General features: G+C 45.8%; 1 non-coding gene across 1 annotated transcript; it reads left to right on the plus strand.

Moving 5' to 3' along the window:
* Positions 1 to 3,273: 3,273 nt before the first annotated feature.
* Positions 3,274 to 3,345, plus strand: Trnah-gug (transfer RNA histidin (anticodon GUG)). Its single transcript has one exon. It is a non-coding gene; the product is annotated as a tRNA-His (tRNA).
* The last annotated feature ends 6,872 nt before the right edge of the window (positions 3,346 to 10,217 follow it).

The following is a 10,217-nucleotide window of genomic DNA, read 5'->3' on the forward strand; positions in this document are numbered from 1 at the left end:
CTTCCTCTCTTCTCTTTTTCTCTCTTCTGCACATACATACACACACACACACACACACACACACATAGAGCTTCCTAGGATGGGGGTAGTGTTCTAGAAAGTGCCCAAGAAGAGACAGGACCCCGGGAGGAGGGGACCGTGGAGCCTTCTTTGTAGGGGGGTTCCCAACCTGTCTTTGTCTGAAAACTGGGCAGGCAGCCAGCCTCGGCCCAGTGGATTGGCGTGCTTGGCCTCCAGCCCAGTGAGGGATCTGACTGTCATTTCCCCACCCCCAGTGAGGCAGGAGGCTAACTGAAAAAAGGGACGAGGAGGAGAAAACAGAGCCGAGTCTGGGAAAAGAGGGAGGAGGGGTGACAGAGGAGACAGGGCTCAGCTGGGAGGTGGGGACCCTTGCAGTCCCTGGCCCCTTGTCAGCCCCCTTTCCTCTGCTAGAATCCATTATGAAGGGCCAGGAGGTAACAACTCCATCAGAGGGACACCACCGCAGTCAGGCAGCAAGACTGTTACTCTAACAATGAGACCCTGGTAAGCATCAATCTTCCGCTTAAAGACTCGGAGAAGGGAGTCAACAGTTAGTGTCTTTGGAAGCGAAATCCATCATTTCAGGCCCCTCACAAATGAGAGAGGCTGGTCATCATGGAACCTTTGCCATTCAAGCCTGCAAACAATTTGACCCACAGTGTGTGTATGCGTCTGGTCTTATAGTAGTGTTCTTATAAACAAAGTGGTATGAAACACTTACTAAAGAAAGAGAAATTCTTCCATGAACGGATTTCTTTAAGTTAACTTTGTGGCATGTCAGAGAAAAACAAAACAAAACAAAACCTTAGACGCCATCTAGCTCAGTCACCCTGGATCGATGGGTGAGCAGCCCAAGGTCACACAGGAAGAACAAGTGGAGAGGGCACTAGAATTCAAAAAAAGCAAGCGCTACCCCCATTTCCATCCTCATGCCTCCTCTCCCTTGATCAGCGGAGCAGGTTGCCACTTAGGTGTACTTAATGGAGAGCTCGTTCCTGGGTATTTGTATTGAAACAGCAAAGCCAAATGTCAGCGCATCCTGTTTATCGGGACACTGTCCGTACTGACAGATGCAGGGGAAGGGAACTGAAGGCATTATTTCCAGGTTGTTTGTGCCACAGAAATCCAACAAAAGAAGAGTCCAGCACATGGTGGTGAATTTTCCTCTCTGGCCATTGCTTTTTATTTTACTTTTGTTCCAATAGAACTCCATTTCGGAAGTCGTAAGGAGTCATGTGAAATGGAAGCTCAGACTAGGAGGGCTAACCTTAGCTGTTGGCAATGGAGAGACTGGGTGATATCATATACATCCAGGACTCCAAGAGGATAGCGGAATGGAGATGAACTTCTCATTGCGAAATGGTCATCAAAGCCTGGACGATATGGTCCCCAACAACTCCTGATGGCTGCTTAGTAACTATTTATTGCATATAGTTCAAAACCCATATTTCTTGCCCCAAGACTTTGACCCACAGGGCAAGGACACATGGCTCAGCTGATCCAAAGAGCTTTTTTTTTTAACTTGCTCATTTCAAGATCTCCAGAGCTGTTTCCATTTGCCAAGCAATGAACATCACTCAATGCTCAGTCAGCTCCCGAGAGCAGTTGTTCCGTCAGCCTGGTCCCTGAATGAGGAGACACAGAAGAGCCAGCCCTGGGATGGCACAAACAGGGACAACTTTATCCTGGGCACTGTCGCGTGGTCTATCCCAGACTGACAGTCACATGACATGGTTTCCAGCAGCTAATGGAATGTGTTTATTTAAACTGTGACAAGTAGCATTTCTGTAGCACTTACCATGTGACAGGCCTGTTTTAAATATTGACATGTATCTGCCTATCTGTCCTCAGGACAGTCCTGTTGGGTAGAAGCCATTGTGATCCTTACATAGAAAAGCACAGAGGTTTACAAAGTGGCCTCCTCTCTCCAGTTTATTGGTGACAAGCTGGAATTCAAACAGAATATTAGTCCATAATTTGTATCATAGGGATCTTTTTCATAAAGTAGTGTTTTCAATTACAAACTGACCATAGTAAGAACAAAGAAACAAAACAAAACAAACCACACTGGTTTGGGAAACTGCTATTTCCTATTCACCAAGAGACTTGTTTTGTCCTTTCTCAGGCTGGTGACCTGACCTGCTATGTTCTTTCACCTTTGGCCTTGCTTCTTGCACGGACCATTCGGGACTCAGGAAACTGGGCAAGAATATTCTACCACACCACGGAAAGAAAAAGTATTTGTGAAAGTGTGAAGAAGATAGAAGCGATAGGAGAAGGAGAGGGAGAGGAAGGGAGGGAGGGAGGGGGGGAGAGAGAGAGAGAGAGAGAGAGAGAGAGAGAACTTTTGTGTCTGAATCTTACCTCCAGAGACACTCTCCCCCAAGAAACCAGGGAGCCCCTAGCAACCAATCGGCACATTGATTTGGCGCTCCACCACCCTGCCAGCCAGCCCCAGCCAGCTGCACCTAGGTTTCCAAGGCTTAAAAGAGATAGCCCAATAACGGCCCATTCTATAGCAACAGGCTTTTTTGTAGGCTTTCTTGTAAGGTTCTCAGCCCTTCAAATACCTTGTAGAGAATAATTTTTACAAGATAATGTGTAATAAATCTCCCCTGAAGTGTACGAAGCATGGATCCTAGCATCTTCCCTCCGATGGGATGTCGGCGCTAAGGGAAGCCCGGTTCCTTTGTGCCTTTAAACCAGTGAATTGGGGAAAGAGTAGCTTTGGGATCAGCAGGTTTGGAGGGAACCGTGCCTCATTTGGTATATATTCTGTTTCTCTGCTTGGAAAAATTAGCCCCTCAGATCCTCTGAATTTCATGGCATTTTGTCTGGTAGTGCTACCTTAGCATGTGGAAATAGACAAACACCGAGACTCCAATTCATGCAGTTCAGGGCAGCGTAGTAGGTGGATTGCACAGTGGGCGGTGCAACCTTCTCTGAATAAACAGTGCAAACCATGAAGCAGTCAGCCGGTGTCTGTCCGCCTTGTTACCTTGATTACCATTCCACAGACAGGGAATCCAGTTTCTTTTTTCCTAGGACAACTTTCCCAGCCAGTGAAGAAGGCGGAGCTGCTGCCATGCTGGCTTTGGTGCTGGGCCTCTCAGTCGAGGAACAGAACTGCAGGTCGTCCTTGGCACTAACAAGAAAATGTGCACACTTAAGCAATAGATGGCAGTGTTTCCACAAATTTTAATATTGCAGTTGCCTTTAAGGGAAGCTTGGTGCTCAGCTCGTCGGTAGCTCGCCGTGATCGTATAGTGGTTAGTACTCTGCGTTGTGGCCGCAGCAACCTCGGTTCGAATCCGAGTCACGGCAGGAATGAGGAGGCTTTTGGGAGAAAGAAACATGCGGCCACATGCTGTATGCTACCCAAACCACATTTTGCAAGCAGACAGAGAATAACGAACATCAATAAAAACAGGAACGAGCACAAATACTGTAAACTTTATGATGAGAACATCTATGAGGTCGCTTTATAAATGCACCAATCTTGCTGCAAGTGTGTTGTATGGGGATTTTTTTTATTTGCATTGACGGATAATATGATAAAACTGGAGTGTAGTGGGCATGTAATTATTATTAATTACAACTACTTAAGCTGTGCTTTGAGCAGACTCGTCAAGTCTGCTTGCTTTTGAGCCTTGCCAGGGCTATACAGTAATAACAGCCCTGAATTATTTGGAAAGATGTCAGCAGGAGATGTGGAAATCCTGTTTAACCAGGCATGAATTGTTGTTAGGAGGATTTTTTTTTCCAGGATGACAGAGAGAAAATGAACTGTCCCTTATCAGTAATTGCAGGAAACATTTTGTTTCTATGATATGAACTGCCTGTAATTTAACTTCCCTGCATCATTGGATAATGTAAGAAGCCAGTTGTTGCTCAGAATGAGAACCCCTGAAGTGGGCATTTGGGTCTGATAAAGGGCATTTTATAAATAGGCAATAGGGCTCAAGCCATAAATAATGTCCATATATGGCAAAACTTTTTTAATGACATTTTCCAAAAGGCTGGGGTTTGTATTGTAAGTGACTAAATGTTGAATTAATGTGGGTAACACGGCTTTAATAGGCTTTTCTCCAGGACTTAAAAACATGAACAATACAGCCTGGAAATGTCAACTCTAAGTGTGTTCTAATGAGGTTTTACTGCTCTCCAGTCAAAGCAGTCGTGTTTTAAATAAGGGACCACGAGAAGATCCTATATTAACGCCCCGGCCCTTGTCTCCTCGATGACTTAGCAATAGAGTACAGGGTTAAAAATATCCAAGGTTGATCAGGGTCTTTCAGCCTGGGGGTTCTTAGAAATAATATTCCAGAAGAACGAGAGTCAATGTCAGTCCTCCCTTTTCCGAGCTCGCGGTCACTGTCGGACTAGGAGCCTAAACACACTGGCTTCACAGCACCCTGATATGAAAGCAATAAAATGTGTTTATTGTCCCCTCTAAGGCTCTTTTGCAAGACCATTTCTCACTCTGAAATCTCTTCTTACTGCTGTCTCCTCCGCCCCCCTTCCCACACTTCTGCCCTCTTCTCCAAAGGCTCTGGCCTGGCCTTTGCCTCAGGCGTGCACCGCCTTCTCGGCTGCCAGGACTGAGGCGACTTCAGGAACTGTAGTCAGAACAGGAGCAGCCCGTCTGAGTTCTTCGTATTTTAATAAGGGTTTGAAAGTGCGTTGAAGTGCCCATTGGAGGAAGGGCCCTGTGTTCGCCAGAATTCAGCGATTCCAAGTGACCATATCTCAGTCTGTGCACGAGAGAGACATGGCCGCAGCATGGCTTCAGGCACTGTGGGGCCAGGGTACTGAAGAGAACCAGAGCATGCTGTCTCCATCCCATATGTCTTCCTGAACGGTGCTGCGATTCTCTGAAAGTCATTTCTATGTAGCTGGCAACGTGCCGGGGGCCTGCCCTTTATATCTTAAGCGTTGCCTGCAATGGGGGTCGCCTCTGTTTCGTTTCCAGAATCCTGGGGAGGATAAAATAGGCTTATCTTTACTCAGAGTCCATTGGCTATGTCATGTGGACAGTCATGTAGCACAAAAGAGAGCCGTTATCGTATCAGGAGGCCAGTCTTAGAAGGGGAGAACCGACAGTCTCGGAGCCGCTACCCTCACTCCCTGCTCTGTGGAGAGCAGCAGCGGCTGGCTGTCTACTTCCACAGGCCCCTGAGTTTGCCTCCCACAGTACCAGCGTGTTTTCTGCTGTACTGATCACTTTTCTACCTCTGTGATAAAAAGCATGATCAAGGCAACTTATTAAACAAAGAAATTATTTGGGGCCAGGGTTCCAGAGGGATAAGAGTCCATCGCCGTCACTGCCGAGAAGCATGGTGGCAAAGGTGGCGGAAACAGTTGAGAGCTCACAAACTGAACCAAAAGCTGGAAACAAGGAGAGCCAACCGGGAAGAGCACTTGACTTCGGAAACCTCGAAGCTCGTCTTCAGTGACGTCATTCTTCCTGAGCCTGGTTAGACAGGGCCACTAACTGGGTACCGGGTATTTAAATGCCGAAGAATATGGGGGACATCTCACTCAAACCATCACAACAGCCTTGTGGTAAATGAAAGTAATGGGGGATAGTAAGACTATAATTAGCCTGGGCCTGACTTTGAGCCTGAACACACAGTCTAAACAGATAGCATTTCAAAGTCCCTCTTCTCTGTCTTCGTCAGAAGGGGGCTTTCTTGTGCTGGTGGTTGTCTCTCTGCCAGTGAAAACTGCCTAAGTGAGCCAAATTGTCTACGCTCTCCCATGAAGACTGGGAGATGACTGGGAGAATTAAAAGAATAATGTACCCACAGATAAAAACCTCTTAACTCATATGGAAAGGCAACGCTGGAACCCATAGGTTTGCAGCAGTAATATCCACCCTATCCTTCCATGACCACTTAGTACCCAATTCACCATCGGGTCTCCCTCGGTAGAACCCTCAGAGTGAGCTTCTGCCAGGAAAAGGGCTCCACATCACAGATTTCAGAAATTTAAAATCTATGACACAGTAGAGTCCAAGCCAAGGGCAGCCCAAGCTGGGGTCCCCAGGGTGGCTGCATCCGTACGCACATTTGCAATCCCTGGTTTTGCCTCTTAGTGTGGTTTCCGTGATTAACACCATGAAAATGAACGGTTGCTTTTGTCAACTGCTTATTGGTACTACAATTCCTTCTTGCTGTTGTGAAAAGGTGTCAAGCATTCATTCTTAAAAACAATTTAGGTCAAATTTGTTTGTAGCAATGCTAGAGCCTGAGTTCTGAAAGACAATGAATTCTCGTATTTAATAACCTTAACATGGAGACACTCCCTGCTTTAATTTTTATAGAAAGCATTTTACAAATATCTAAAGACCCCATTAATATCTCCATGTTTCCACAGTCTGTATTTCACTTCTCAGGGGCATATATATATATATATATATATATATATATATATATATGGTATATAGATAGATATAGCCAGTGTTTGCTGGTGAAGAAGGTAATTCAAAAATTACCTCTCAAGCTGGGTGGTGGTGGCGCACGCCTTTAATCCCAGCACTCGGGAGGCAGAGGCAGGCAGATCTCTGTGAGTTCGAGGCCAGCCTGGTCTACAAGAGCGAGTTCCAGGACAGGAACCAAAAGCTGCGGAGAAACCCTGTCTCGAAAACAAAAAAATTACCTCTCAAAAATGTTAACTACAGGTAATTTCAGGGGAAATGAACTTTTAGCACTGAAGAGGAAATATTTGAGGCTTGAGTCCTGTTTGTGGTCAGGCAGCAGCTTTGAAATCTATAACTTTGCTGGGTGGTGGTGGCACACGCTTCTAATCCCAGCATTTGAGAGGCAGAGGCAGGAAGATCTCTTTTAGTTTGAGGCCAGCCTGGTCTACAAAGTGAGTTCAGGATAGCCAGAGCTACATAGAGAAACCCTGTCTTGAAAAAAGAAACAAAAAACCCAATAGTAGTAGTAGTAGTAATTTAATTTTTTATAAAAGGAAAGATAGAAAAGAGGCTGCAGCTTTTAATTAATGACATTCTTTTACTTTTTTCCAGGGAGTCAACTACAGTGTCAGAAGGATATTTGTTTGATTGCTGTTGATCTGACTTTAAAAAAATGTTTTGTTAGTTCTTTCATCGTGTTCAGCACCCTCAGATCCTCCCCAACCTCCCTTTCCACCTTCATTCTCATCCACCCAGTCGTGTGTGTGTGTGTGTGTGTGTGTGTGTGTGTGTCTACCAACCATGTTACTCCTGGATATGCGGCCTTCTACTGGAACCATGTGGTTGAAAAACTGACGGGGCCTTTCCCAGCAGCTTGCGCTTGCCAGGAGCTCCATGGTTAGTGCGGAACTTCACAGTGACTCCCCCTCCATGCGGGGGATTTGCTGGGTCTGAGGTCTTGCATACGCTGTCACAACCTCAGTGAGTTCATAAGGGCAGCTGCCCTGATGTGTCTAGAAAATACTTTCTCCCTGAAGTCACCACTGCCTTGGGCTCTTACACTCTTTCTGCCCCCTCTTCCTCAGTGATACCTGAGCTTTGGGAGGATCCCTGAGGGACTGAGGTCTAGATGTTGACTTGAGGGCTGTGTGTTCTGCAGTCTTTTATTTTCTGTGCCTTTGGGCTGTAGTTGGGGCCAAATTTAGAGTATATCTTAATTTGCTATGTAACCTAAAACTTTATGTCCCTCATATTGGTCTGTCTGGGTGGTCTATTAGAGTCAAACAGCACAATAATTTACCTATGTAACTGTAGTTGAGTGCCTGATTAAAGATCCAGAACTTGCTTCATCACTACCAGCTGTAGCCAAATGCTCTCTCTTGCTTTAGCAATGGAGTCAAATTGATCCCCGTGATTAATGAGTGAATAGGGGTTTATATCTTATATATAGTTTTGCTTCTATTTCAAATAACTTTCAGAAACAAAGGAAATCAATATTTATTGTCTGACCAAACATACATTGCGCAACCCCAAGTAGTTTCTCGCTTTAAAGACACCCTCTGTTCTCCAATTATGAAGGATGTATTTTAACTTATTTTCGCACAATTGAAATTCACCAATCCATAAAAAAATGATTTCTTAAGACAGGCACTGACAAGCTAGAATTCACTTTCAAGGTGCAGGGCTGAGGCGAGGAGGTTGTGGCACAGGTGCCCTGGGGATGCCCCAAGGCCCCGCACAAAGCTGCAGCTGGAGAGGCAGCTGGTGGTGGCTTTGCTAAAAGCTGGCACACATTCCGCTGTTGTGTTTCAAACTCAAGGATACGGTGTGATAAGCTAAAGTGTAGGCCATTTCTCCCTTTGCACCTCTGCCACAGGACCCGTGATCTAGAAAATTCTAACAGCACCCCCTACCTCTTCTGAGATATCACTGATAACTCAGTGGCTGACAATATGGAAGGGCTTAGAAATGTTGACCTCCAGGAAAAGAAACTTCAACAAAAGCAGAACCAGAAATAAAGGGTAAAGAGACCGGGATTAACCCCCTCCTCTGCAACTTCCCTGCTTGACTTTGAACTTGACCTCTTTAGGGTTTGTTCACCAGCAAACCAGGGGTCGTTTTATAGCGAGATAAAATGATATGGAGTTGGCAAGAATGTTCTTTTGCCTCCTTTCCCCTCCCAGGCAACTGTTCTGAGTGATTTGCGTGGACTTCACAGCACTCAAAAATTGACAGCCTATCAACAAAAGGCCAGCCTCAGCCTCGGCCACTTTGGTTGGCAGCAGTTCTGTGACATGCTCTCGCCCCTGTCATTTAACTACATTGGAAAGATGACTGTTGTTCCCAGTCCTGAGAAAGCTGGGCTTGGAGGTCCCTTTCAGGAGAAACAAAGCACAAATTGCCACTAGATGGCACTGCTTGTCGTTCATCAGAGATGAAGGACTCCTCTCCGGTCTGGGAGGGAGGGGCCATTTCCACGCAGAACTTCAAGATCTGAGAAGCAAACAGACCCCACCTACGAGCTGGGGGAATTCCCTCTGCAGGTTCTCTTTATCCAGAGGTGGTTTTAAAGGAATATATTGTGTTTGGATGTCAATGTTCAAAGGCTCCAGGGCAGAAAATTTCATTTCAAAAGAAAGTGTGATGAATGAAGCCACATAAATCCCGCCGAGCTGGAGCCATGTCAGAGATCACACCACACAAATCAGAGACTCCGAAGCCTCACTCCCTTTCTCCCTGTTCCCATTTCTATGACATTGCAGCCCTCGCTTCCTCTTTTCTTCTTTGTCATTGGGTGAACGCACATATCCCCAAATCCAACACAGGAGGGATTGTGAACAGAACTCCAAGCTGCAGCTGGCTTCAAGCTTGGGCCTGGTTCTTTCCTCTTTCTTCTTCCCTGAGAGTCCTCAAGACACAGATAGTCTCACTAACTGTCTATGCCACTGAAGTCAAGGCTGAATCTTCACATAGCCCAGTCTTACTTAGACACAGGCTGAACCGAAGGATACTGAAGGTCCGTACTAGAAGGCTTTTTGATGAGGTCTTGGGGTATTTTTAGAGTGCTTCACCAGGAACTTTACCCCCAAATCTTGAGTCATTGAGCTTCTGTCTCTTCAGAATCTCCCCACTTCTATTAGTTATGACACGTGCCCCATGCTTGCCTTGAGCTTTTCCATTCAACTCTACACCCTTGACTTACTCGCAGACCTCCCTCGCTCACCTGTGCCTTCCTGTCTGCCGAGTCTGCTTCCAAGAATGAGTCCCGCTGCAAGGAGGCAGAAGCAGAAAGGTACCCTGTTTTCTAGAACAGGGGCAGAGTGCAGTCTGGTTGCTAAGCATTTGAGTCCTAGCATCAGATGCCTATATTTAAACTACAAGCTACTTGATGGGTGACCATCGGCCAGTTATTTAGCCTCTTCCTGCTTCTCTTCGTCCACCTATAGGATGTGACTGATAGATACAGAGGGGATGTGTGGGCACCCTGAGCTAGTAAGACAGCTGTACAAAGGACAGCGTAGCGTGGATGGAAATACACACTACATCATCATCATCATCATTAGAATTTGTTCTTTCCATTTTTTACTTTCTGTGTGTGTGAACAATGTGTATGTATTGGCACATGCACCATAATATGTGTATGGAGATCAGAGGACAAATTTGGGAGGGGTCTATTCTCTTTTTCCACCTTTTTGTGGGCTCCAGAGATCAAGCACCTTTACCTGTTGAACTTTCTCAATGACCCATAATTATTATAATTATTACCACTATAATA

Source organism: Chionomys nivalis, chromosome 11 (assembly GCF_950005125.1).
Source record: "Chionomys nivalis chromosome 11, mChiNiv1.1, whole genome shotgun sequence".
Taxonomy (NCBI): Eukaryota; Metazoa; Chordata; class Mammalia; order Rodentia; family Cricetidae; genus Chionomys; species Chionomys nivalis.